The sequence below is a fragment of the Pipistrellus kuhlii genome, unplaced genomic scaffold, assembly GCF_014108245.1.
Source record: "Pipistrellus kuhlii isolate mPipKuh1 unplaced genomic scaffold, mPipKuh1.p scaffold_m20_p_2, whole genome shotgun sequence".
In the NCBI taxonomy this organism is placed as follows: Eukaryota; Metazoa; Chordata; class Mammalia; order Chiroptera; family Vespertilionidae; genus Pipistrellus; species Pipistrellus kuhlii.
This window is the reverse complement of record NW_023425515.1, coordinates 39,282,533-39,306,273: the sequence shown is the minus strand read 5'-3', so window position 1 is coordinate 39,306,273 and position 23,741 is coordinate 39,282,533. Positions and strand designations below refer to the sequence as shown.

Genomic DNA, 23,741 nt, shown 5'->3' with positions numbered 1-23,741 from the left:
ACATTTGTGACATGCAATAAAGCACTAAAAAAGTACATTAAAACTTTAATGTACTAAAGTACACTAAAACGAGGTATGCCTATATTGCAAAAGCAAGGCCCTTGCTTGGGACTCAGTTAAGAGCCACACAGTAAAAAACAAACACCTGCACAGCAGCTTCCAGGAGACCCAGACACCCAAGTACGTTACATTAGGACATTTGTCAGCTGCAAGGAAGCAGCCATCTCCACCTGGTTTTCTCTTTATTCCCTTTTGCACCTAGCTCAGCTGTGGGCTCCAGCAGACTCCCAGTAAATACTAAGTGAATTAAATTAATGAGATCCTCCTTCTGGTAGCAGATAACTGATTCCAGAAAAAATAATTATGGAACCATTTTCATGAAAAGTAATTTTCTTGCCTTTTCCAAGTAAGGATGACCCCACCAATAATGGAAATGTTCTAAAACCGAGTTGTGCTGATAGTTGCACAACTCAGTAAATTTACTTTACAAAACACACCCTGAATTTACACTTAAAACAAGTTAATGTCATGGAATATAAAGTTATTTTTTAAAATCTGTATAATGAACCCTGGCCAGGTGGTTCAGCTGGTTGGAGCATCATTCCATACACCAAAAGGTTTCAGGTTTGATCCTGGTCAGGGCACATACCTAGGTTGAAGGTTCAATCCATCAGGAGGCGATCATATAGGAGGCAATCAATCCATATCTCCCTCTCTCTCTTCTGTTCTCTCTAAAAATCAATAAAAGCATATCCTTAAAGCAAAATGCTGACTGCAAGGACTGCATAGAAGTGGCAAAATGGAAACTGTTAGTGAAAACAGTTTCCATTTTGCAAGATGAAAAATGTTCAGATCGATCAGTAACCAAGATGGTGGCATAGATAAACACCTAAATTGCTGCCTTACACACCACTTCAAAACTACAATTTATAGACACAGCTGATCCTTACAGCCAATTGGCCTGAAGGATTCCTTCCTTTCAATTCCTTCCAGTGACGGTTATAAAGGTTTTTCAAGAATCTTCTAGAAACTGTTGATAAATTTCATATCCTGGAGGATATGAAAAAGGAACAACTAGAAATTAAACATACACTGACTGAAATAAAGAATAATATACAGATCCAACAGTAGCCTAGAGGATTGCAAGAATCAAGTCAAAGATTTGAAATTCAAAGAAGCAAAAAACACCCAACTGGAAAAGCAAAAAGAAAAAATAATTTAAAAAAATATGAAGATAGTGTAAGAAGTCTTTGGGACAACTTCAAGTGTACCAACATCTGAATTATAAGGATACCAGAAGAGAGAGAGCAAGATATTAAAAACCTATTTGAAGAAATAATTACAGAAAACTTTCTCTACCTGGTGAAAAAAATAGACTTACAAGTATAGGAAGTACACAGAACCCCAAACAAAAGGAATCCAAAGAGGACCACATCAAGACATATCATAATTAAAATGCCAAGAGTAAAAGACAAAGAGAGAATATTAAAAGCAGCAAGAAAAAAACAGTTACCTACAAAGGAGTACCCATATGACTGTCAGCTAATTTCTCAACAGAAACTATGCAAGCCAGATGGGAGTGGCAAGAAATAGTCAAAGTGATGAATAGCAAGAACCTACAACCAAGATTACTCTACCCAGCAAAGTTATCATTCATAATTAAAGGTCAGATAAAAAATATCACAGATAAGAAAGAGCTAAAGGGGTTCATCACTACCAAATCACTATTATATGAAATGATGAAAAGTATTTTTTAAGAAGAGGAAAAAGAAGAAAAAGGTAAAGATAAAAATTATGAACAAATATATATCAACAAATGAATCTAAAAATCAAGTGAATAAAAAAATCTGATGAACAGAATAAACTGGTGAATATAATAGAATCAGGGGCATAGAAAGGGAGTAGATTGACAATTCTTGGGGGGGGGATGTGGGGGATGTGGGAAGAGACTGGACAAAAATCGTACACGTATGAATGAGGACAGTGGAAGGGGGGGCGATAAGGGAAGAAGGTGGGGTGGGAACCAGGCAGAGGGGAGCCATGAGGGAAAAAAGAGGAACAACTATAATAATCTGAACAATAAAGATTTATTTAAATAATATAAATAAATAAACAAAAATAAAAATGTTAAAATTATTGGAGAACATATATTTTAAGACTACTAAACGGTACACTTAAAAATGGCTAAGATGGTCAAGACCGGTTTGGCTCAGTGGATAGAGCGTCGGTCTGCGGACTGAAAGGTCCCAGGTTCGATTCCAGTCAAGGGCATGTACACTGGTTGTGGGCACATCCCCGGTGGGGGGTGTGCAGGAGGCAACTGGTCAATGTTTCTCTCTCATCGATGTTTCTAGCTCTCTATCCCTCTCCCTTCCTCTCAGTGGAAAATCAGTAATATATATATATATATATATATATATATATATATATATATATGTGTGTGTGTGTGTGTGTGTGTGTGTGTGTGTGTGTGTGTGTGTATATATATATATATATATATTTTTTTTTTTTTTTTTTTTTTTTTTTTTAATGGCTAAGATGGTTCCTAGCTGGTTTGGCTCAGTGGATAGAGCATCAGCCTACAGACTGAAGGGTCCCAGGTTCAATTCTAGTCAAGGGCACATGCCTGGTTTGTGGCCTCGATCCCCAGTACGTGACATGCAGCTGATCAATTATTTTCTCTCTTCATTAACGTTTCTATCTCTCTCTGAAATAAATTTTAAAAAAATTTAAATGGTTAACATGGTAAATTTTATGCTAGGTGTATTTTACCACAATAAAAACTTCTTAGAGATAATATATAGAATAGAATAGAATAGAATAGAATAGAATAGAATAGAATAGAATAGAATACAATACAATACAATACAATACAATACAATACAATACAAAGGAAAAATCTATATAATGATCAAAACCAGCATGATGGTGCACTGTGTTTGGTTGAGTAATAAGCTGACTAAATAAAGTGCACACACAAAAACAAGCAACAAGAAATAAGGCACAGCTCTGTAAGGCCTGGCTCTGAGCTTATTCTCAGTGCCCCCAGGATCATGCAAGGTAAAGGTCACTACTGCAAATGCACAGGCAGGTGATTGAGAGTCTGGGGACCAGTGTGGTCATGTGCTGTCCTCCAAGGTCAAGGCTGCTACATCCTCCTCCTGGTCTCTTCCTACAGTGTGTGTAAGCCCGTCCTGAGTGCACACCAGGCTCAGAGAACAGAACTGTGTCTTCAGAGCCAGAGCCCCACTCACACCCGGACAGCCCATGCCCGGTGCAGGCCTCCAAGGAGCAGCCCATTCCCCTGGGAAAGCACTTCCCACCTATTCTGATGGTTCTAGTCTCAACATCAAACATGCTGATGCCCCAGTGAACCATGGTGAGCCCTCCCTTTCCCCCCAAATGCTCCTAAGTGGGGAGCCTGAGACCCTTCCTGTTCTCACAGCAGGGTGCACACCTCATGAGGTTCCATCCACCTTAGCACGGAGGTATCACAGCATAAGGACTAAAAGGGTAGATTTGAGTGTCAGACCGTCTGGGTGCAAATCCCAACTTACTCAGCAATTACTCACTATGAGACATCTCTGTGCTTCAGTTTTCTCCCTTTTTTCAAAAATTGGATAATAGTACTTAACTCAGGATTTTGGGGGGGATTAAATGAGTTACTATGTAGAAAGCACTTTGTTCCTGGCACATAGGTGTATTTGCTAACTATCATTGCTATTTTTTCCAGCATTAGAGGGCCTCTCCATCTATAAGTAGAGATAACAGGAGATGCTAAGTGTGGAAAGGGCCTGCAATCATGGCAGCTTCTCTCCGCACTTCAGACATTTCCCTTGACCTTGAGAAAATAATCATCCTGTGTCAACTCTAGCACCTCAACCATAAGGTTGTGATGTTGAAACACTGGATTCAGGAAGGGCCTGGGTGGAGAGAACTTACCCCACAGCACATTACAAAATCAGCACAGGTTGTTGGCCCATCTATGGGGAAATAGATATATACATTTCTATAAAACATTTCCTGGGGCCACCCAAACGATGAAGAAGAAAGGATTTCCTCTTGCTTCTCATCTAATTTATAGGAAACCATTATATAAGTAACTAGAGGCTCGGTGCACAAAATTTGTGCACTGAATCAGCCCATCCTGCACCCTCTCTAATCTGGGACCCCTCAGGGGATTTCTGACTGCCAGTTTAGGGACCAGGCCTAAACTGGCAGTCAGACATCCCTCTCACAATCCAGGACTGCTGTCTCCTAACTGCTCGCCTGCCTGCCTGATTGCCTCTAACCACTTCTGCCTGCCAGCCTGATCACCCCTAATTGCTCCCTGTAGGCCTGATTAACACCTAACTGCTCTCCTGCTGGCTCAATCACCCCCAACTTCCCTCCCCTGCTGACCTGACCTCACCCCCAACTGCCCTCTTTGCCAGCCAATTTGGTTCTGATTGGTTGGTTTCTATGCCAGTTAATGTCTCTGGGCCTATCAATGGGGCCTGATCAAAAAGGTGGGGTTGATCAGCAGCCCAGGTGGAGGCCTGGAGAAAAATGGAGGCATGGCTGCTGGCCAAGAAGAGAGAAAGAGAGAGGTAAGTGCTGATCAACAGCTGTCACAGGCTACAGATCAGACCCTGATTCTCTCTTCAGGCCTCTCTCTGGGCCTGATTCACAGCCCCCTTATCAGTCAGTGCTTGGTCACTGCGCCTGCAGCTATAGCAGTCAGTGCTGAGTCACCATGGCATCCCAGTGCTGACTGCAGGACTGACTTCCAGTTAGTCCAGCCTTCAGTCATTGTGGATGTGATGGACCCAGGGTTTTTATATATTAGGATGATTAATCTTTACTCTAGGTAGTTATTGTTCAGCCCATTGTACAGATCAGGTAAGAAAGGCCAGGAAGTCTTGCAGCTATGGTCAAGCCAGCTCAAAACCAACCAAAGGTTGGAGCACTTTTCTCTGTATTGTGATGCCTTCCCAGAGTGGTGAATTCCCAGCATGAAGCCATATAGGTGATAGTCCCCTGGCCTAAGCAAGTCCTAGTTTAGGAAGGATCTGAAAGAAGAAGGGTGAAGGAAGGGCTGGCTCACTGAGAAGTCAAGGATCCCTGGCATTATTGAGAGGACATCTTCTCCATACTGGTTGCTACTGCCACAAATTCCTCTAACAACAAAACCCAACCCATCACAGGGACTGGGTCAGACAAGCTAAAACAGAAAGCAGGCTATAGCTGCTCCCTAGAAAATTCCTCCCTTTGCAGCCAGAGGGTTTGGGGTGGAGGACCCTGACCAGGCATTCAGAAGAGTAGACTCCAGTTTCACTTGTGGCATAGACAAGACCATTCCCCTTCCTGGGCCTCTATTTCCTCAGATGCAAGATGTTGAGGCCAACCAACAAGCTTTCCAAAGAACCCTTTCAAGCCTGATTCACATTCTGAGTGCCCTTCTGATTGGAGATTTTTCTCCTGAAGTTGATCAGGTGCCACTGATGAAAAAGATTCCTGATTGCCTACAAAACCGTACACTCAGCTCCCCAACCCACCCCAGTTTTGCTGGAAAAGAGAACTACCTGACTTATCAGTGCCTACCCATTCACTCCTTCTACCATGCTGCCTCCTCCCTTGGCCCTACCTCTCTGCAAGAGTCTTCCAAAGACCCCGACCCACCTTCTGCTGCTCTGTTCCCCAGTTAGCAGACTGAGCTATTAATACTTTCAGAAGTCTGGGAACGCTGGGAAACACAGAGCAATTTGAGATATAATTTCCCTCTTTAGAATTCTTACAAAAGATTGGAGCTGGGTAGCTACAAGATGGTATATGTTATATACAATCTTAATGTAGGGAGCTCCTCCCTTTGTCACACCTGTATACACAAGGATGAGCCAGGATTTCTTGCGCAAACAGGCTGGGATATTTGGATGGGCATACGGTACGCTTTCAGTAAATATCTATGAATTGAATTAAATCCCTCTTGCCAAAGGAATAATCTCTTACCCAAATACACAGGAAAACCAAACAGATCCACCTCAGTATGTTCCCCTGGAAAGAGCACTGGGAGTCCAGAAGCTGAGAAAGCTCCAGCTTCTCACTGGCTAAGGGAAGTGAGGTCACCAGCATGCCACCTCACTCCTGAGGCATCACACAAATAAGAAAACTACCCTGAAGGCATCTTGATGCTCCCAGCTCCGATGCTATCTTACTGTACAAGGAAGAGTCACTGAGACTGAAAGGAACAGTGTGGCCCTTTGTAAAGCTCCAAGCACTTCAAGCTGCAACTGTTCGGGTAGCTTCAAAGACGGAATGATGTTCCTTGGGGAAAGGGGCCCTACTTGGTTGAAATGTGGCCTGGGAACTCCAATCCATGTGGGCCAGTGCTTGCTATCAAAAGTGCTCACTAACTTTGAGGAGGTCACAGACAGGCTAAGTTTACATCTCTGTTGCTTACCAGCTGTGAAATCTTGGGTCGGCTCTTCACCTCTGCAAGACTCAATGTAAACTTCTGCCGCATGGTGATAGAAATGCCTACCTTGCTAGGTCACTGCAGAATTAAATGAGATCATGCAGACAGAACACAAAGCACAATGCCTGGAGCCATCATGAGCTTAAACACTCTTCCCTTTCCCATACACATATCTGAAGATCCTCAGAATAAGATAAATCTCAGCTGATTTCACTGGCCTAGAAAACCAGACCCCTGTTGAGGAAACGGGCTTAATTTCTAGTACTCCAGAGGGATACCTGGCGATGTGCATTGGGGCTGTGGAAGCAGGTGCAGGAGACGGATTGAGAAGGATAGAGGCACCCAGAGACCCTCCACCATTCCCCTTTACCAGTGCTATGTGGGGGGGGGCTCAGTGAACAAGTGGCTCCCGGAGTGGTGTCCCATCCCATCCTCCCAGCCTGGTTCCCTGCCTCCCAGGAGCACAGACCTTCACCTCAAGCAGGAAAATCACCCGCTGTGGGACCTGGCTTCTTAAAATGAGAGTGTAGGACCAGACAGCCTCTATGGTCCTTTATTATTTTCTGAACCACAACTCTACAGAGTCAACTGATGCTTAGCTGATGCCTTACCTTCCTCATCCCCTCCTTCAAGACTGAGGAAAGAGGTGAAAAGAAGGAACCAAGAGGTTCAGAAAGTAGAGGGAGAGGGCAGAAGCTGGGGTTCATTATGCTAATTTAATTAGCTCTAATCTGCTGGCAGCAGGGCCTTGAAGAAAGAGGCTTTTGTTTAAATTTCACATTTGGCAGGAAGTGCCCCTTTTCCTCCTCTCTCCTCTAACCCCCACTTCTCCGCCCTCTCTTCCCCCTTTAGAGCCTATGACTCAAAAGCTCTGATTTCAGTCCCGGCTTTCACAACTGGTAGCGCTGGGGCTTCCTGTTCACACTTCTCTGACCAAATTCTTGATTTTTCCAGCAAGAAAATTTGCCCCAGATGTTGGTCAGTAAATGGAGAGTTTTCATCTGCCCTTATGAAAGGATGTCAGTAATTCACAGATTTCCCCCAAGTAGCAGGAGCCAACAGGGAAATGCCAGTGACTTCTCTCCATTCAGTAAACCAGCCCTAACCAGTTTGGCTCAGTAGATAGAGCATCCCGGTTCAATTCTGGTCAAGGGCACGCACCTTGACTGCAGGTTTCTCTGCACGCAGCCCAGGCCCTGGTAGGGGTTCATACAGGAGGCAACTAATCAATATGTTTCCCTATTAGGGGTGTTGAACTCAATCAGAGAAGGGGCCAAAATCTAAAATCCAGCCTAAATCGCGGGCTGAATGGTTTACTGAACAGTCATAAACTGTCATTGTGATGGAAACGCAGCGGAGTGCAGTGATGACAGCGTGGTGCGGGCCACATTGCAAGGCCTGACGGGACGGATTTGGCCCGCGGGCCTTGTGTTTGACACATGTGCCTCACATCAATGTTTCTTTCTGTCTTCCCCTTTCTCTTCCACTCTCCCTAAAAATCAATGGACAAATATCCTCGGGTGAGGAATAACAAAAAAATAAAAATAAACCAAAGGTTTACCAACCAACTAAACCCCTTCTGTCCATAAGCAGGGACTCTCACAGAATGCAATGCATTTTATTTCCACTCTCTTATAGGACCCTCACAAGTGTCTTATGGGATAACAAGAACAGAAATCTCACTCTCATTCATTCATTTAACGAATGCTTATGGCGCATCTACTGTTCACAGGAGGGAGGGGAAGTGGAAGGAGGCACTGGTGACGTATCTTGCCCATGCCACCCAGCCTGTTGATGGTAGAGCAAGCTCTGGAACCAGAGATGTGCTGGTAACCTGAATCTCCAGAACAAAACAGCCCTGGTTTGCAGCACTGGCTCATGTCCGCAATGTAATTGTCCCCACCAAGGCCAATTTCAAGCGGCCAACAATCTTTTAACAACCAGTCTGCCAAATTCCTGAATATTTAAAAATCTGCTCTCAAGAGCCTCCAGGCTAAAAACACATTTTCCTGCTCCTGAGTGTTCTTTCTGCCTCACCTCTACCTCCATGCGAGAGGCGAGGCGTCAACATGCTACAGACTCTAGTATAGAGGCTTAACGAGTAACCTTAATAAAAACCACCTGGAGAATTGTTCACAGCAATAGGATTTCAGGCATGTTGTTTCTTCCACATCAGTAGTTTTCCAAATGTCCTATGAGCACGTGTCACCTTTATAATCAGAACATAGATAGGTAATTAAAGACATTTTTTAGTGAGCTTAGTGGAACGTTTTTTGCAATAACCTCCCACACACAATTTCTGTCACTCTGTTTCCCTTTGGTGAGAGAGAGAGAGAGAGAGAGAGAGAGAGAGAGAGAGAGAGAGAGAGAGAGAGAGAGAGAGAGAGAGAGAATGAGTTTCCTAAGAGTTCAACTTCCCTTGCAGAAATGAACAGGTGCACTTAAGTTAAGCATTCACCTGAATCAGGTGCAGTTTTACCTAGAGAATAGATTCGCTACATTTGGAGTTTAAATTTCACCAGCAATTGGGTGAATTCAACTCAGTTAAGATTCCAAAAAAATCTGCTCTCAAAAGTCACAACCTCTTTGGCCACCAAATGACCTTTCCTCCCAACGGGCTGGGGTAGAAGCAGATGGTTTGACTGAATCCGAAACAACCGCTCCTTCTTTCCTGAACCTTTGAGGAGGAAGGAGGCTTTCACACACTCCCCACCACCACCCCAACTGTAAGCATTCTGCCCTCTCAGTCCTCAAGGGGTCTTACCTCAGCGCTGGGACAGAGATGTGGCACGAGGGCTGGGTCAGGGTCAAGGAGGCCCGCTCACTTCAGCTGGGACCCATAGCTGCTTTCCACTGGGCTGCTGGTTGAGGAGGTGCCCAGTGGGCTCTGCCTTGGCTGCAGAGAAAAAACAAACAAAGCAAAGTTGCCTGGGGAGCACCAGAAGTGCATATCCTAATACTTGCAGGAGGTTAAGCACCCTTGCCTCTCCCACTCTCAGCCCTGGTCACTCTCCCGGGTCAGAGCCCTTTCCAGAAGAGGGGGCCACTCTCCTTCCCAGGGTTCAAACTGGCCATCAATTCACCCAGACCTCCCCCTTCTGGAGCTGAGTAATTTCACTGAACTGAAGATTAAGCAAAGCAAGCTACTCCAGTCACTGAATCCTAATGCTATTTACTCCTTACTCACTATTGTTGGTAAGAAAAATAAGGGTAAACCCCAAATTTTGTGTTTAGATAAGGTGTGGTGGACAACTGATTTTAATCAACAAATACATCAAGCTGAAACCGGTTTGGCTCAGTGGATACAGTGTAGGCCTGCAGACTAAAAAGTCCCAGGTTCGATTCCGGACAAAGGCATGTACCTTGGTTGCGGGCACATCCCCAGTGGGAAGTGTACAGGAGGCAGCTGATCGATGTTTCTCTCTCATCGATGTTTCTAACTCTCTATATCTCTCTTTGTAAAAAAAATCAATAAAATATATATATTTTTTAAAATACATCAAAGTTGCTCAAGTCTTCCTGTGAGCTATCATAAATTGTTTATAATGTTACAAATGTAAATTCCATTTCTAATTTGTTTTGGGAGCATTTTTAATGGAAACTACATTTTCAACCCATATATTATTATAGCTGTCTGAGTGGATAACATTTGTTTTTAAAGCCATTGTTTTGTGTGTGTGTTTTTTATGTTTATTCTAGAAATTTTAAAAATATATAATTTAGACAAGAGGAGAAAAGTTATCCATTCTTTCTCCACCCACCCAAGATACCGTATTTTCCGGCGTATAAGATGACACTGTGTTCTAATAAAAAGCTTGCTCAGATTGGCCAGAGTCAGAGAGGCGGTCTATTAAAAAAAGAACTGGTGTTGTCTCAGAAGTGGGGGGTAGTCTTATACAGCGAATATAGGCCTAAACGTATGTTTTAACTGTAAAATTAGGGGGTCGTCTTATACGCCGGAAAATACGGTAACTAAAGATAGCACACCCTTCCTGGTTTTATTTTATTATCCAGATTTTTTTATAAAGATGCAATAAAACCAGACAATTTATGTGGCTGTGACGTAAATTTACCTCACCTCCCAAAGGCCGGACATTTAAGTCATTTCCAACATTTTTGGGGGGTAATTACAAATAGTGCTTTGTAAAACTTAGTCTCTGGGGGAAAGTAGTGGTTATATCCATAAGACACAGTTTAGAAGTCCAAGTTGCTCAATCAAAGAGTTTCCAAATTTCTCTTGTGTAACATTTCTAGTGGAAATGAGTGTGAACTTCACGGAGTCTGGGTTTTTATATTTCCTGCTCACACTCAATCCAGCCCCGGTCTAAGAAAAGATCCATGATGATAACATGGGCTCCCCAAATCAAGCTTGGAGAGGCAGAAACATGAGTAAGAATTGGTAGGGAGGGGAAAAAGTGAGAAAGCCACTGGGGAACAGAGAAGGAATGTTAATACACAAGGGCGGTGTCCAGGAACTAAGACACAGAGAAACAAGCGTCATCCTGGTGCTGGTAGGCCCTGGGCCGACAAAAAATAAAATAGAAGCTGAAGTGAGCCATTTAAGGGCACAGAAATATCAAGGTCTGACAAAGATTCAGGGCAGATCAGAGAAAACTACAAAGGCACCAATCAGGTGAGGTGGAAAAATAAAGAGTTGCTTGCGGCATTTGAGCATTTTGCTTCTGTTTATAATTCATGCTAACAAAACACCAGGAGCCAGAGTCACTATGGGGAGAGTGAGCCAGGCCAGGAAGAAACCTCTACCTGCAATCACAGCTGAGCTGGTGGCCACCTGGGAGCCTGCCAGCAAAGAGCCTTTCCCAAGGAACAGGAGCAAGGTGCTCTGGGAGTGTGGGGACTCCTGGCTGCTGATCCACCCACCTCCTTAACAGGAAGGAGGCCCCACTCTGCACCCCCCTCTAGCCAGCCTCTCACCTCCCTTCTTTTACTCCATCCAGGCCAAACCTTCAGTGAGAGATGGATAATTCACCAAGTAACCTGTCTAAGCAGACTGAATGGATTTCTGTGACCCTGTGATCCAGGCAAAACCCTGGGGACAAGTCTCATGCTGCTTCCTAGCTGACCAGCTTCCACCCTATTTACCCAGCACTCCAGACTAATAAGGGAATTGGGGAGGGGGGGCAGTTTTCATTAATGCTTTCTATATTCTTTGGAAGATAGCTTACACACTTCCAATGGTACTAAAATAGGCAAGTCTTCACCTGTCCAACCTACCACTACCCCACCCACTTATACTTTGGGCCTCTCCTGATGGTCAAAGGGTAGAATTTTCATTTATAAGCAACTCACCTATAAATAAGGGTGCTGGAACAATCAGAGGCTTTCAAAATTGCAACTATGAAAAGACTATAGTGAGCTGAAGGCAGACCCTAAAGCTTAAAGGAAAGCTAGTGAGGGTTCTAGAGAAGCAAATGTCTCCCACGAGATCAAATGATGGGGCTGTGGGGACCTTCAGAAGAAGAGGAAGTTGGCTTATAAAGAGAACAGGGCAGAGGCCTGGGGTGAAGCAGACAGGAAAAGGTGCAGCCACAGAGAAACCAGATGCGTGGTGACTTTCTAGTGGCTGCGAGGCTTGTCTGTACTTCCTACGTTGTATTTGTGTGAGCATACCTTGAATCACTTCAATAAACATCTGAAAAGCTTGGTTTAGATCAGCTCTGGGGTTCCAGCTAGCTCCGGCTCACTGAAGGCTAATGGAGCAGTGAGTGAAAACAGGGCACTCACCCATCCATTGTATCTACTTAAAGTCCTTTTTCTTTTCTTTCTTTCTTTTTTTAATATATTTTATTGATTTTTTACAGAGAGAAAGAGAGAGGGATAGAGAGTTAGAAACATCAATCCGCTGCCTCTTGCACACCCCCTACTGGGGATGTGCCCGCAACCAAGGTACATGCCCTTGACCGGAATCGAACCTGGGACCTTTCAGTCCACAGGCTGACACTCTATCCACTGAGCCAAACTGGTTTCGGCTTAAAGCTCTTTTTCTTAACCTTCCTTCCAAAGGTTGTGCCTGGGCTTTGATAGATGAGGCAACTGGAAGGGATAGTCCTGAACTGCAGGAGTAACTTTCCAAAACCATGACAAATAAACAATAACAGAGCTGTAGAGACTAGATTCTTCTATTATAAGATTTTTCTATTAAGTGGTTGATATTAACTCCTCCTTATTACAGGGTCCCTTTGCATCCCCTTTGCCCCTGAGCCACCCTGGGTGTCTTGGCAGTGTCAATGGTGTCTATTTCATGCACGACCCCACTGTATCCTGTGTGTCTTCTGCTTCCTGGCCTCCCTCCTGTCACACAAGGGTTACTGGCTTGACATCTAGATCTGGTTTCACTCCTATTTTCCCAAGGCCTAACCAGCCAAGTTTTACTTTCCTCTTTTCTCTTGTTCAGGGCCAGTCTTCTGCTTTATCCCTGCTGCCCTCACCCCTGCCAGCATTGTCACCACACCTTCCGACGCCAGACAGCTCCTCTGCTAATCTCTTTTCTCCTCCACCCTGTCAGACCCAGAGCATCAGAAGATAATTCTAAGGAGGAAGAGAGCTGATAAGGGAGAGGCTGTCTTGGCCTCACTAACTCCCTAGAGCACATGTGTCAAACACAAGGCCTGCGGGCCAAATCCGTCCTGCCAGGCCTTGCAATGTGGCCCGCACCGCGCTGTCATCACTGCACTCCGCTGCGTTTCCATCACAATGACAGTTTATGACTGTTCAGTAAACCATTCGGCCCGCGATTTAGGCTGGATTTTAGATTTTGGCCCCTTCTCTGATTGAGTTCGACACCCCTACCCTAGAGCCTCCCTCAGGTGTTTCCTTCGGGGCTACAGTGTGAGGCACTGACCTCAGACCAGAACTAGGATTTAGCGAGTCCTCCAAGAACCAATGAACCAAGAACATACATCCCAGTGATTTCACGATCTAGCATTCCCTGATGTAAGAATCCTCCAAGCAGGCTGTTACTAAAGAGTTAGGTTTTGAGTCAGAGAATGAGTTAACTTGTCACAGGAGCAGGGCTCTGGCCCCAAGTTCTTGGCTTAAATGAGTGATCACCACAAGGCACACAGGAGCCTTGGAGTAAAAGATAACCTGTTAACACTAGGACTATTATTCCACCTTATCTGGGAGGTGAGCACTTGTTCTGACTGTGTTTAGAGTTGGAAGCTAAATTAGCTAAGAGCTTTTTATTGATTCTTGTGCATGAAACATTCCAAGATCTGGGTCTCAGCAAGTTTGCTGAGCTCTGCAGTGAGATCAGAAGACACTACACCCAAAGTACAATCAGAACTTCTGCTAAAATCAGAAAATTTCCTGTCCTCCCCTTCCCAAACTCTTGCCCCATGTGAATGGTTCATCTGCAAAGCCCAAACGCAACATCACAGGACTCTTATGCTAGTCCAAGGGGTAACCATAGTGTTCCTTTATATTTTTAATGTTAAAATTGGGGGTGGGGGGTGGGGGGAGAGCATTCTATGTACTAAATTATTCACTTATTCCTTACACAATCCTGAGGCAAAAAGAGTTCTCTATTTTCAGGTGAGGAAAGAGGGCTTAAGTAAGAAGTCTACACATAAAAAGGCTAAGCCAGAATCCCACACTAACCTTCCTCCCCAAGGCCTTTCTTCCTGCCAGTGTTAGCAGCGAGGCCAAGCTCTTTCAATAGAGCTGAAATTAAAGATGAGCTGAACACTGAATACACAGGTTCTGACAAAAAGAGAAATGATATAAGAATTTATTTTCAGAGAACCAGAAAAAGAAAGTGCTTCTGCCATGGCCTTATGCAAAACATGGGAGGCATTTACCCTACTGTTTCTTTGTATTGTTACTATATTTTCTACCGCAAACAACCAATCAATTTCTATTGTGCCTACTTGTGGTGCCCATCTAGATATATGAAGAGACACTAAGCCCCTTTTTCAGTCAAAGCAGTACACCTACATGATTTCAGGCCCTGCCCACCCATTCACACCCCTAATTTCTGTTGCCCAAATGCATTAACTGTCAACTCTTAACTATGTCTAGAATTGCCTCAGTGTACCTAAATAGCATGCTTATATGGCTCTTTTTTTCAATGCTAAGTATTACTCATTAACTTCTTACACCAGAAAATGTTATAGCTCTTTTACCTCCATTACACATACCTCTTCTACTTGCCATATCTTTTAATATAGCTGTACTGTGGCACATAGTAAGAAGCTAGGAAAATTCCTGGGTGAATGGAAAGGAGAAACTAAGATAAGAGAATTAAACAAGACCAAACAGTTTGGGAAGCTTGCAGCTAGCTTGTGAATCAAAAGACCTTATCTTCCCCAACCGTGGACATTTGAGAGCAAATGGTTTATACCTACTTCCCTATCCAGAGAATACATAGCTTAAATCACCCTGGTCTGGGAAAATAGAGAACAAAGACCCAAATAATGCCACTTGTGCCAGCTAAACCCAAGGACAGATATCACTTGATGGGGGAAATGTTAGGTAGACTACATAACTGTTCTGGCAGGAAAGGGGGGACGGAAGAGAAAGAGGAGTTAACCTCACCCACTAAATAAAGCTAGCAAGCCAACTTAGGACTTTCCAAACAAGATAACCAGATGTATGTCAAACATTCTAAGATCAACCACATCAAGGTAGAAGGGGACTTTGAATCCTAGTCTGCTACTCAAGATATTGGGCAGAGGAATTTTGAAACCTATAGGGGAAAGTGTATAAAATCCCCTTGAAACGCTGGCGGGCAGAGCACTCAGACTCACTGAGTTGCCTGCTTTTGCTTTATGCCAAGTGTATTTTTAATAAGTTTACTTGCTTTGCTTCCTTAATAAAGTTGCTTGCTTTGCTTCAATGCTGCTATCACTTGTCTGAAATCACTTGATTAACAAGAGCCAAGCAGGGGACAACCCTATCTCTCCAACCCAATGGGCTGTCCAGTAACAATAACATTTTTTTTAATTGAGTCAACACTAGAAGTTACATTATTTTGACCAGATAAATTATTGTTTGCAGCTCAGCCATGTGGTATGTTATGATACATTCCTCCCTTGTACATTCTTTAGTTATCAGTACTTCTCACTAATTCAGCCAACTTCCCAACAGTTCTTTTTGTTTCTTTCTTTCTTTCTTTTAGGATTAATTTTTATTTTATTTTATATTTTTCCATCACCGTTTATCCCCCCTATACCCTCTTCCGCCTCCACCCCTCCCTCCTTCCACAATCACCACATGAGTGTGTCCATGAGTTCTTTCTTTTTTCTTTTTCGCCCAATCCCTCTACCTTCCCCCAACAGCCCAACACCCCCCCTCCACCAGAACTGTCTGCCTGCTCTCTATCTATGAGTCTGTCTCTATTTTGTTTATTAGTTCAATTTGTTCATTAAATTCTACATATGGGTAAAATCATATAGTGCTTGTTTCTCTGACTGGCTTATTTCACTTAGCATAATCTTCTCCATTCTGGGACCTTCTGTCCTATCCAGCCCAAGCTAATTAGTGGCTCTCTGTTAAAGAGAGCATCCATTTCTTTTTTTTTTTTTTTCTTTTTTTTTGAACGAGGAGGGAGCCGACCCTCGACCACCCCCCCTGGGAAAGGGGCCGCGTCCGCCGCCAACCACCCCCGCTTTCCCCGTCCCAGTCCGCGGCCCGAAGGCCCCGGCGGGGTTCGCGGAGAGGAGGCAACGGCCGCCGGGCCGGGCGCGCGTGCGTACGTACGCCGCGCGCGCGGTTCTCCCTCCCCCTTCCTTCCCCTCGAACGCCGCGCCGCCGCCGCGGCGGGCGGGCGTCCGTTCCCCCAACCCGGTGGGGAAGGAAGCGAGGCCGCGAGAGAGCGAGCGAGCGAGCGAGACAAACCCTTGTGTCGAGGGCTGACTTTCAATAGATCGCAGCGAGGGAGCTGCTCTGCTACGTACGAAACCCCGACCCAGAAGCAGGTCGTCTACGAATGGTTTAGCGCCAGGTTCCCCACGAACGTGCGTTGCGTGAAGGGCGTGGGGGCGGCCCCCTTTCCGGCCGCACCCCGTTTCCCAGGACGAAGGGCTCTCCGCACCGGACCCCGGTCCCGACGCGAGAGCATCCATTTCTACTGGCTTCTTCCCTAACATTGGAGGAATATGTCTACAATAGCTTCCTCAGAAAGGATGTATAGAGAGGGAGGGAGGTAAAATAGTTGAGACTCCTCATGTCTGAAAATGCCAATATCCCACCCTCACATTTGATTAATGATTTGTCCAGATATAAATTCCCAGTTGGAAATAATTTTCTCTCAGAATTGTAAGGGTATGGCTTCATTGTCTTCTAGATTCTAATGTTAGTGTAGAATCAGATTCCTATTCTTATATGTAAATTAGAGGTCCCGTGCACAAAATTTGTGCATGGGTAGAGTCCCTAGCAGCTGTCGGCCACTGGCCAGACCTCCCTTCCCTGGCTACAGCCACCACTGGCCAGGTGCTGCCTTTCCCAGCTTCCGGCCAGGGTCTTCCTTCAGTCCACCCTGCCCCCCGGTGGTCAGTGCACATCATAGTGAGCAACTGAACTCCCAGATGAACAATTGAACTCCCTAGTAGGTCAAACTCCCAAGGGGACACTTTGCTTATTAGGCTTTTACATATATACTAGTGGGTCAGTGCACGAAATTCATGCAAGTGGGGAGGAGATGTCCCTCAGCCCGTCCTGCACCCTCTCCAATCTGGGACCCCTCAGGAGATGTCTGGACATCCCTCTCACAATTCAGAACTGCTGGCTCCTAACCACTCACTTGCCTGCCTGCCTGATCACCCCTAACCATTCTTCCTGCTAGCCTTCTTGCCCTCAACTGCCCCCCTTGCTGGCCTGCTGGCCCCCAACTGCCCTCCCCTCCTGGCCTGATCACCCTAACTGCCCCTGCCTCAGCCCTGCCACCATGGCTTTGTCTGGAAAGATGTCCAGAAGGTCTCCCAGTCTATTTAGCATATTGCACTTTTATAGATAGAGGCATGATGCACAGTTGGGGGCTGGCTGGTCTGCCCTGAAGGGGGTTCTGGATCAGGGTGGGGGTCCTTTTGGGGGGGGCGAGGTTGAGGCTGTTTGCAGGCCAGCCATGCCCCCATTGGGGTGGGGGTCCCCACTAGGGGTGGTGCCAGCCTGGGCAAGGAGCTGGAGCAGTTTGCAGGCCAGCCACACCTTCATCAGGGTAGTGGTCTCTGATGGGGGGCATAGCCAGCCTGGGTGAGGCCTTTTGCAGGCTGGTCATGCCTCCATTGGGGTGAGGGACCCCACGGGGGAAGGGGGGTTGTTGCCAGCCTGGGCAAGAAGCTAAGGACTGTTTGCAGACTGGCCATGCCTGCATCAGTATGAAGGTCCTCTGTAGGGGAAGGGGGACCAGACTGCGTGGCCAACCTAGGTGAGGGCCTGAGGGCTCTTTGGAGTGGTTTGCAGGCAGGCCAAGCCCCTGGCTTTGTCCAGAAGGATATTCAGGAAATCTCCAGAAGGTCTCCCAGTCTAATTAGCATATTACTCTTTTATTAGTATGGATAGGTAGTTTGAGGATTGTTTTTTCCCCTTCTGTCTATAAACTTTTCCTCAATACCCAGACATGCTGCATACTTTCATTTTTCTGGGCCTTGAAAGTCTTCAGACTATCCTGAGCCAAACTGGGTGAGCTCCAATACCAGCAGAGGGCATAAGCCCTATGAGCTCACCTGCTACCTACCCTTACTGTCAGCTCCTGTCTCCTCCCACAATGGGTGGATCTAATGTCAAATGCTGTGTGAACCTCCTTCTGCCTGGTCCTGTTGCTCTCCCCACCTCCCACCCTAACTGCCTACAAACCCCTCCACTGAAAGTCTCACCTCTTCTCCGACACTACCCTGCCCCTGCCTCTTGCTCAGCAGCAATGTGTGCAGCTCCCTTGAATCTGTGCCCTGATCACACATGCTCATCTCTCCTCCTAGATGGAGGTCCCTCCAGGGAGAAGCTAGACCTGTATATCTCCATATTCACAATGCCTAGCAGAGTGTCTGGCCCATTAGGTGACAATGACCATCGACAAGTGCTATGACATTAAAAATTTCTAACTACATGCCGGCCCTGGGTTAAGCACAAGCTAGCACTCACACAATGCTATGGGGTAGAAATGATCCACACAGATTACAGATGAGAAACCAAGGCTCAGAGAAGTTCCCAAGTTCACCCAGCTGACAAGTGCCACATCCGAAATTAAACCCAAGTCGATTGGTGGCAAAGCATATGTGTTTTTTTCCCAATATGACAAGGGCTCTCTCAGAAAGTTGCCCCTGAAGATGGTGATGGTAAAGTCAGAGTTGCCCCCCAGCCCTCCCTCTGGGAGTCACCTGAACTGTCTGGGAAACAGGGTAGAACTCTCCAAGAGTGAAAGCATTTCCGGGATGGGCGGGGCGGGGGGGGGGGGGGAGGGAGGGGAGAGAGAAGGGGGGAGGGTGACTTTCTCCATCTCTTCCCTACCCATTCTTTCCTTTCCTCCAAATTTACAGGCCAGAACAAGATGTTTAGTGTGTAGAGCAAAAAAGGAACCAGCACAAGCCCTCTAGCAAGAAGCATCTTCTGGGGATTTCTTACTAATGCGATCAAGAACCGCCCCCTACTCAGGCCCTGGGCCAGCCTCCTCCCAACACTGTACAATTGACAAAGGCGATCCCTGCAGTCTGCTTAGATGTATGATTACTCAGCCTAACTGTCTTTGTCAGAGCTCCCTCACTGCCTTCTGCCTTCTCTCACCTGGGATACACTCCCAGGACCCTGGCTCCCAATAGGATAGGAAAAACAAGAGCAAGGTTCCAAACCTGACTCCCTACCATGGATCAACCCAGAGAACATTCCCTATTGCATCTTGCTGTTTGTCTCTCACTCGAGGCCAGAGGTGACAGGTAGAAGAAGGACTGTCCTGTGGGCCAGGAGGCCTCCCAGGTTCCCCACCATGGACTCCTGCAGCTCCACCTTACCTAAAGAGTACCAGCTCATGGCCAGTGGTGGCTGAGTGCATCCTGGTCTCAGTGGGCAGACAGCGTGGATCATGAGAGCTAAGCTCACTCCATGAGGCCTCCTAAGGGCTGGGCCCAGGGCCATCAGAGAGCCCAGTCAGTATCCTGACCATCAGGAGACCATCGTCTAACACAGCTACCCTCATATAACATAATGAGTGCAGTACAAGAGATAAAGGTCTTCTCTTCCCTTTGAATGTCATGGAGTCATGGAGTTGAGGGGCTTATCTAGGGCTGTGAATGAGCTAAAGGTCAGTCTAGGCATAGTAGAGAGACCATCAAGATGAGGAAGGATCCAATTATTGCAGAAGTAAGAAGTTGGCTCTCTCAAAAACCACCACCCAACACACAACAGGACTTTTGGACCCCCAGCAGCATATGAGGCCCCATCCCAGACCCTAGAACAATCCTAATCCTTCCTGGAGCAAATGTAAAGTGCCTCAGGCCACCCTAGCTCAGTGCTGAGGTCCAGTTGCTGGCCTTTTCCATATGATGTGGTATCAGAGTCCAGTGTCATTGAGGCTAGAACTTGTCTTTTCCTCATCAGTACTCCTGGAGAAGAAATACTACTTCAGAGTCCCCTGACACCATTGTTTCATTGCCCACCCAACCCCACCCCCATCTCTTTCCTAGACTATGAGCCTCTACCAGACAGACATAGCAGGGCCTGCTCGCCTGGCAGCTCTGACATTCCTCCCTGTAGCCTGGCATGTCTGGAACACCCTGCTCTGCCCTGTATAACTCCCAAGCTGTTGACAGCTATCCCAACTCAACTCTCTGGCCCAGACTTTCCCAGCAAGCCAGAAGGCAGGCCAACAGGCTGACTGCTTGCCTCCTCCCTCCCTTCACCTCCCAACACAGCCCTAGCTGGTTATCTGAGTCAGGAGAGCACAGCTTCTCACCTGTTAACTGCCTGTTAACCAGTTGTTTATTGCAAGCCTACAGGGACCCAGTCAATGACTGTGGGAGTTTTTATAGACACCCGTGGACACTTTAATAGAAGTCTGTGAGTTCACAGAAGAGCAAGGAGTGCCTGGTGTGTCAGCAATAACAAACCATTCTGTGTAGATCTTTTATACTTTCTCAACTTTTTACATCTATGATCTAATTTGAACACAAAAACAAATCTGGGGGTAGACAACCCTACCATTATTATCCCCTTTGGGGATAAGGAAATTAGGGTTCAGATCAAGTAACTTGGGGTCACTGGATAGCAGAGTCTGAACCACAATTTAATCTTTTATATTTACCTATAAAATCTACATGTAAAATGTATTTCTATTTCATAGGTCGACATGTATGTAAGAATGTAAATAGATTTATCTATAAAGAATTAATCTATATAATAGTCTTTTACATTTATTTGTATGTTTATACTTTGAGTTCACAAAGTTGTCCAATTTAGGTCTCCCATGCACAAAAGAAGAACCATGGGCTTGGGAGAGCATGTCATACCTGGTACCTGTGGGCACTTAATGAACAGTAGCTATTCTTTCATTCTCTTGTACTCCAACCATAATGAATTACTCCCCACTACCTAGACATGCTGCATATTTTCTTTTTCTTTTTCTTTTTTTAAATATATTTTATTGATTTTTCACAGAGAGGAAGAGAGAGGGATAGAGAGTTAGAAACATCGATGAGAGAGAATCATCTATCAGCTGCCTCTTGCACACCCACTACTGGGGATGTGGCTGCAACCAAGGTACATGCCCTCAACCGGAATCGAACCCGGGACCTTTCAGTCCGCAGGCCGACGCTCTATCCACTGAGCCAAACCGGTCCTGGCGACATGCTGCATATTTTCACTCCTCCGGGCTCTGTGTGTTAATCCAATGCCCTTTCTTCATTCTCAACCTGTAAGGACTCTTCTCATCCTCCAACTTTCGGTTCAATTCTGTCTCCTTTGTGAAACCTGCCCCATTGTCCTCTGGCCCCAACACCCAATTGTTCATCTGATTTATGAAGTGTTTTGTTCTGCCTACACTTTGATGTTCACATAACTGACTTGCCAACTTCCCCATGAAAGTTCCACCCAGCTCTTTACACTTTGAGTATTAGAATTTAACAGTTCATTTTAGAATAGCTTTTGTGGTCTTATTCAAATAAGACCAGCTCATTATTTGTTTAAAAATTACACAAAATTATACACAGCTAAATGTCAACTAAGATCCTTCCACCCACACAAAAATAGGTTAATATCATTCTTCCCATTTTCCTACTTTTTCAACTGGATAGAAGTGTGAAGGATAGAAGAATGCATGAAAGAAGAATAAACAGCTTAAGTGTCCATCAGCAGATGAGTGGATTAAAAAACTATAGAATACTATGCTGCTGTAAAAAAAAAAAAAGAACTCTTACCATTCGCAACAGCATAGATGGACCTGTAGAGCATTATGCTGAGTGTAATAAGCCAGTCAGAGAAAGATAAATATCACATGATCTCACTCATTTGTGGAATATAATAAACAACATAAACTGATGAACAAAAATAGATCCAGAGACACAGAAGCATCAAACAGACTGTCAAACCTCGGAAAGAAGGCAGGAAGGGGTTGGAGGGAAGGAGGGAAGAGATCAACCAAAGGACTTGAATGCATGCATTAAGCATAATCAATGAACACAGATAGTAGAGGAGTGAGGGCATTTGCTGGGGGTGGGAGTAGCCAGGGAGAGATCAATGGGGAGAAAAGGAGACATATGTAATACTTTAAAAACAATAAAGAATTTAAATAAATAAATAAAATTTTTAAAAGAAGAATGGATAGAATTGCTTTATAAAATAACTCTTTTTAAAGGTTTTTTATTTATTTTGAGAGAGAAAGAGAAAAGGAGAGAGAGAGAGAGAGAGAGAGAGAGAGAGAGAGAGAGAGAGAGAGAGAGAAACATTGATATGAGAGGGAAACATCAATCAGCTGCCTCCTGTACTCACCCTAACAGGTATCGAGCCCATGACTCGGACATGTGCCCTGACTGGGAATCAAACTAGCAATCTTTCGGTGCATAGGATGATTCTCAACCACCTGAGCCACACCAAACAGGGTTAAAATAGTTTTGTGTTTTTTTTAACCTTTAAACTTTATTTTATCTTAATTCTACATGAAAGAAAAATAATGGAAAAGCTGCACTTTTAACACTTTCTCCACAAAAAGATAATACTTCCTTAGGATCCTTCTAAGTTAAATAATAATAATAATAATAATAATAATAATAATAATAATAAATAATAATAATAATAATAATAATAATAATATTGAAAGTCTGGAGTCATGACTTTAACAGCCTATTTAGTCAGGATGAGAGAGAAAGTTAGCACTTACGTGTTCTCCCAGTTCCTCCCCAGCTCTCCATTTCTGTTACATCCTTTTTACTTTGCCCACCTCGGCTTAGCTTTGCTGTTTGAGCAGATGAAGGGCTCACCAAACCTCTTTAACCAAGCCTTCCTAAGTTTGCTTTTGATTAATTTTTTTCATCATCAAGTAGGTTTTCCCAAGAAGGGCTCATATGTGCTATAATTCTAGAGTTCTTAGATGTATGAGAATGGCTGGCTGCCTTATCCTTGAGGAGTGACTTAATTAAGTGTAAAAATCTTCAGTCACACTGCCTTTCCGTCAGAACTCTAAATATTTCTTCTCCGTGTTCTCAAGTTTTTCTTCTGCTGCAGCTCAAGTCTGAAGTCAACATTACTTTTTCCCTGTGGCAGAGATGAATTGCTTCCAATATCCATTTGCTCATTTCCCTTTCAGTAATGGAAAAACCCTGAGTTTTAAGAGGGCACAAGGCCACCCAGCTAGAGATATTTCCCAGCCTCCTTTGCAGCCAAGTAGGTCCATGTGACTATGTTTTGGTCAATGGATCATAAGCAGAAGTGGCCTGTGTTTCCACGGATGCCCCAGTTACCCTTCTGAGGGATCATCCTGGTACAACCTTTAAATCTCTGACTTTCTCTGATGAATTTTTTTTTTCAGCATATACTGCAATTTTCTTCAACCCTTCCCGCTCTATTAGTAATTTACTTTTCAGTTGATTCTACACTGTTCCTTTATTAACTTTTTCTCTAAAGAGGTTGTTTGTATCATCAATTTATTCCTTAGCTCTGTAATTGCCCTTTTTATCTCATCTTGTCTTTGTCCTCTCAATTGATTAGTTTTCAATAAACCTTATTTTGAATGAATGGATACCCTTACTATCTCTCCCACACAAGAGCCAACTCCAATGCAGAAATTATCCTGGGGGGTGAGGAGGATGAGCCAGAGGCATCCCATTTATCATTGGGTCAGACAGAA

General features: G+C 44.8%; 1 protein-coding gene across 2 annotated transcripts in view; it reads right to left on the bottom strand.

The window, feature by feature from the left end:
• The window catches only part of ST6GAL1 (ST6 beta-galactoside alpha-2,6-sialyltransferase 1), a 111,842-nt gene that overhangs the window by 74,702 nt on the left and 13,399 nt on the right, over positions 1-23,741 (bottom strand). For both annotated transcript variants that reach the window (XM_036445051.2, XM_036445050.2), the window contains exon 2: positions 9,219-9,350. The gene's annotated coding sequence lies outside the window, so the exon portion shown is untranslated. The remainder of the gene's footprint in view (positions 1-9,218; positions 9,351-23,741) is intronic.